This window comes from Triturus cristatus, chromosome 4_1, assembly GCF_964204655.1.
Source record: "Triturus cristatus chromosome 4_1, aTriCri1.1, whole genome shotgun sequence".
NCBI lineage: Eukaryota > Metazoa > Chordata > Amphibia > Caudata > Salamandridae > Triturus > Triturus cristatus.
Window position 1 is genome coordinate 888,432,687 of NC_140585.1, and position 6,132 is coordinate 888,438,818.

The window sequence follows — 6,132 nt, forward strand, 5'->3', positions numbered from 1 at the left end:
GACATGCAGATTTCAGGGGTGCAACAGGGTGTCCCTTTGACACCCTGGCACCCTTGAAATTGCATTCCCAATTTGCGATTCTCTAATTGAGAATCGCAAATTGAGAATGTCTTCCCATTCATTCCTATGGGCCTTTAGGCCCTTAGGAATGAATGGGGAGGTATTCCTTAATTGCGACTCGCAATTAAGGAATGTTAAGAAATCGTTATTTTTTAAGCGAGTTCTACATGCATATCCTTTTGCTATTCCTTATTAGCGAATCCTTATTTTTCGCTAATAAGGAATCGCAAATGGCATTGTTGATGCATGTGCCAGACAGATTCTTGCAGCAATTTTCACTACCAAGGCATCGTTCCAGCTCCCAGTCAGAGTACCATGGTATTACCCCTGTCCAAGAATTACCAATAGGCTAGGTATCAGTTTTTCCTGGTGTTTTTTCATGGCACTCTGGAAATGAGGGCGCTCGTATCACTTACAAGGAAATGATTTCCCTCCGCTGCTTGCTACATAAATCAGAATTTTACACCAGGACATTGATAATGCAGTTTTGTAAGTTCAAAGTACATCAATTACAGTTTGCAAAGCATATTCAGTGTGGTTAATATAAAATGCCTACAAGTTCCGTTCACTGGTCCAATTAGCTCACCTCGGACTATCCTACAAGGAGCCTGCCCCCACGAATGATTTTAAAGCGATGGTTTTCCATGAAAAACAGCTCCACAAGTCTGATTAGGAAATGGTGATTGCAGCTGCTGTCATTACACATCTGCCCAGAGGAGGGTTGAACATGGGAAGATGTTTCTTTTTTTCAAAAGAAAACAAAAGGTGTGAAAATGTGGAGTCTAAACTCAGCATTTCTGGTAATTTTACAGTGCAGAAGTTTTTTTTCATCTGAAATTAAGTATAACTAATTGATGCTCACGCTCACTTTTCATGACTTGTAATACTAAAGCAAACATCTTAAGGACAAAATGAAGTTTTTGAGATCTAAACTTTTATACTAGATACTTTCCTGAAAGAAATATGACATATGAGTACAATCAATTTAGCTCCAAGTTGCTTTAAAGCTAACTTCTCAATTCTCTTACGTTGAGTGATGTTCAACGTACATTTTCTTACCATAAAATGCTATACTTGGCCTTAGGCGGTTTCAGAACTTTCATTAACCAGGAAACCCAAGGATGCAATCCCATCAAATTCATCTATCAAAGTATATTGAGCAGGAAAGGTAACCTGATAACATTGATTGTGCTGAAAACTTCCCATCAAAAAGTGAAAATAAAAAATTTATTGGAGAAGACATAGTTGGATCTAAATGTATTCCCACATACCAGCGTGCCCTCAAGTCCCCAGAGTTTTGATACCCCCTTCAAATTTCTAGGCGATCCAGTCTCCCTGAGGATAGATGATTAAACTGTTATAAGAAGGTCACTGAACACCTCAGTGCCCTTGAAATCTGCCAAATCACTAGCTCGAGGGAGCCCTGCACCAGGAGTTGGTGGATGTTGTCTGGGTTTATTAGAAATGCCTGGATAGTAGGAAGGTTTACCCAGAAGAACCACTTGCACTGCAAAAGTGATTTGCAAACTCACCTCTAAAATCCATCGCTGAATAATGGTATAAGGTGGTGACGTAAACATGTTCAGTCTGATCCAATTCAGTAGGAACACATTCAGAGCCATCGCCTCTGGTAATCACTCATGTGGTAAAAAGGTCCACTTCTATAGGGTTCAAATCTGTAGGATTCTGTGAAAAATCATTTTATTAAACATCCCATAGCCGGATCAGAGCCAGCCTCAGCACGGTTGATGGAACAAAATCATGAATTTTTTATTGCTCACTTTGTTCCAAATTTCTAACAAACTGCATTTAAAAAAAATTATATGGTGTTCTGCTTTTTCCTCCTTTCTTACCATGATAATTTTAGAAATTGTGATCTGAGGCCATTATGGTGGCTTGAATGTTTTAATGCTCTTAATGTTTTTTAGGTGGTTTTATATGTTTTCCATCTTTTATGTATATGATGTATAATCAAATAATTATTCTTTCATTCATTCTTTCACTGTTGATTCCCAAAATATATTTTGCCTGTAAGATATGTTTCTGTAGCACCAAAAAAACAGAAATCTCTTGCTCACTATGCAATGTATTGTTTATGCTGGCATATACACTCTGGTGGTTTGTTCCACGTGCTTTGGATTCCCTTCAGGCAGCAATCACCATCCCTGTGTCCCCATGTCCTGAGGTTTGACCTCAAGTCATGAAGCTCGAAACGCCGTCAACTCGTAGCAGCCTAATTGGGATTGCTAATTATGTCATGATTTTCCACTGCTTGTATTATAAATTGAATGTTCATGCATAATATTCTTTTCAAATATTCTTTAAAACGCTGTTTTACATTTTTCACGTGTTTCACTTGCGCCATCTAAACACTTTTTCACGAGTACAATGTGTTCACCTTGCACTTAGTACAGAACTAAAAGAATCATGGTTGATGCTGCTTCATAAACCCATGTAAAAATGAAATTTAAAAAACAATATATATATATATATATATATGCTTTATTCTTTGTTAATATAATTACGTTGAAACTAAAATTTGGGACTACATGTTTTTGTGTGATTAATTTACCTTCTAAATTGTACCCCTCATTGACTCCCATTGAGACATTGTTGTATGATACTGTACCCACCAAGTCTCAACTGGGGTTACGGGTCTCTCTTGTGACTTTTAATATATAAACTAGTAAAAGTGTTCCATCCAAACATACTAAAACACATAAGCCCCACCTCCTCTTTATGTCATCTGCTTTTCACTGCTTATATCACAGCAAGAAAGACCTACCAACTAGTAACACATCACTGAAAAGAACTCTTATGTAGCCATCTCCACTGCAATCAACCGTACTACGCGCACCCAGGCTGATCCCAATGCCTCTTCACCAAACACTGCTGCAAGCACACAACCGGTACAGCAGTATAGATCACCCTATTAGCAACATATCAGACTCAAAACAACAGTTCTACACCATTCTGCCTTAGGCATACCCTCATCTAAATATAAAGCTCCATTTAACGAAGCAAGTTCCTTGTCACCACCTGCTCAGATGCTCAACAGCAAGTGCAGGCTGTCTTGTAAGTTTACTCACCCATGCACTAACTGGGCTATGACACACAAGTGTATTTCAGCCAGAACAAAAACTCTGAGTGAAATACCACAACTCACAATTCCAAGGGCCTCTGAGCCCAGAATGATCAGGTCTGCAAATCCTGGACTCGATAATTCCTTATCTGGAGACACTGGAGCCTTTCAGGTGCTGCAGGGGCAAAGGCTGCGGGTGGCACCATTGTTTGCCTTCTGCCCTCTCAATGCAAAGGTCGAAGGGGAGAACAGGCAAAGCTCCTCCCGGACAGAGCCCAGTCTGCCCCCATGTTGTCTGATTCCGTCTGCTCAGAGCAGGCAGAAAATGTTAGCAGTTTTTCCCCCAGAATGGTGCAAACCACATGGGAAAGGACCTGGTGTCTCTTGGGTTCATGTGGTTATTCCAAGTGTTAGTAGAAAACTAGGAATTGCCAGAATTTGGTGTGTGGATACTTGAATTGAGGGCCTATGAGGCTACGCTAGTGGCATACACACATTCTATGAACACTGCTAACATAACATGAGTGTTTGGTGGGTAAATAAATACTCAGTGTTTTTATTTTTTGCACTATACATTATTGTTGTTGCAAACAGTAGATTACATTCAATATACTTGTTACGTTTATGGACTTCATCAGTGAGGTACATCTTGAGTTCTGTAGGACAGCGGGTAGGTGACCCACGTCTGGGCATACGTCACATACTTAGAGTATCACACTGAAACACAAACCTAATGGGCAGAATGCTTACAAAAGTCTCAGCCACTAGCAAGCGCTTGGGGCTATACCATACCAGACAGCTTGGCACTGTCTGAAGAGGCATACTGGGCAGAAAAACCTGGACCATCTGCAACGGCTGAGACGTTTGCAAGAATGCCATCTCTAAGTGGCACGAGTCATGATCCGTGTGCTTGCTGAGCCACAGGACTCAAGTGAAACCTCCCTGATGAGGCCCAACAAGGCACTGCCAGTCTGGGGTTAGTTGTGTTCTTGTTGAGAGGGCACCTGGATGTTTGGGCTGAACATTTCCTGGTGGAGCAGGACGGAGTCTAATTTGCATGCAGATGGCTTCAGTCTGGGATGGCATAGTGGGCACAGAAAAATGGCTGGAATGTGGCCCAGAGTGATTACCTATAGCAGAGAGTTCTACAAGCATTCATCCCATCACCTTTGTGTTTCTGTGTCTGCTCTGCACACATTAACAGAAGCTTCTTACTAGAAAAGGAATGGGGTTGAACCAGAGGATAGTATACACCACAAATACGAAACCACACACATGCGCACTAACTTCAAACCCTCATCACCTCATGCACTCACAAGAACACAAAAGCAAATATAAATGCCAACTTTTAAGTTGCTATTAAGTAACACAATCTTCAATCATCAAGCAATCAAAACACCTTTTGGTAGCCAGTGGTAGGGTTTTTGAAATGTTCCTGTTGCAGACTGGAGTTAATGCTGAAAACTGGAGTTCGCTTTTTTGAAGCACATTCAGTATATATAAGGGAAATGAGGAACAGAGATCCCAGAATCACACATACTGGGCTAGCAGTAAAGTCAGGATTAGAACAAGGCCAGCCATATAACCACTGACCCACATCCACTGCCCAGTGTGGTCCATTTACTACTGCTGCAGTAAACATGCTGATTATTTCTGCATGAAAGACACTCTGCATAAAGCACATCTGAGGAATTGAGGAGAACTTATTTCCTGTGTTTTCTCTCATATGTAGAACAATGAAATTAGACCGAGGAGTATCACTATGGAGCGCAGCTTACACAAATGTAGTGCCCTACTCTCTGAGCCTGTTTTTTGGAGATACACATTAAATGGATCCATAAAGTCCTAATCTCACCCATACAACGGATTGTCGTATGATTGCCATGATCAAGCTGGAGACAAAACAGGATCTGTGGCCTTACAGTATGTGAGTTAGTATGGAAACCAGCAGACCTTATGGGTCCAAGGGTACTATTGTCCCATTAGTTTGTTCCAATGCTTTTCTACGTGTCTCTGGATTTAGAAGCATTGTAGTACTATGGTTCTGGAGGTTGCCTTTTATTCTTCTTTCCACAATCCCGTATTATAGTTTTCATGATTGTTTAGATGCATATTTTAGTATTTTGGATCAGACAACTGCCATATCTAGAAACGGCATGGTCTTGTTCAATTGCTGCATGTATATTAAAGTTGCTATTATACAGCGGCAACCCAATTTCCCTAGGGACCTGGGTAAATCATATAGACGGAAAAAACAATGGTTCTTTCGGGGTGTTTATAAACAATCTTAGTTATGTGTATACAGATGAATTGACATCAAGAACATTATATTTGTTTTCAAGCACGAATAAGACAGACCCCATAAAAAAACTGTTCACAATATATTAAAATCAACTATGAAAATATTGACTCAGCAGTAAAAAATATCAAAAGCCTGTTACTGAAGTGAACATGTAATGGTACAGTGCTCCAGTGATAAACGTGCAAAGAGAGAACAAAGTAGGCACATGGAGAGTGATAGGCAGTGGCTGTCTGTAAACAACCCGTAGGTGGGTAGACTCATTTTCTGTTGGGTTCCCATCTAATATGGTGATTTACAGACTGTTCAGAGCTGAAAAAGTCAATGTTTTGACCGCTAAGCCATAAGTTCACAGGATTATCAGGACAATAGGATTTCGTGGGTAGCATCCCTAGTAACATGAGAGAAAATATGGATATGTCTTCATGGTGCCATTGTTGATGTTGATAAATGAATATTGGATCAGTGCACTCCTATTTTATAGAGTCAACAAAAATTGATACAATTTTACACAAAGATGCGTGCAAACCAGTCACAGGCAGCCAGCATAAACAAATAGAAAAATTCTTCTGGTGAATCTTCACCAGGATACCAGATGCACAGCGTAAATTAAAGAATCAATACTTCACAATGTTAAACATGAAAGAAAACCAGATCATTCTGTGAATTTATGCAAAAGATCTGTAATGAA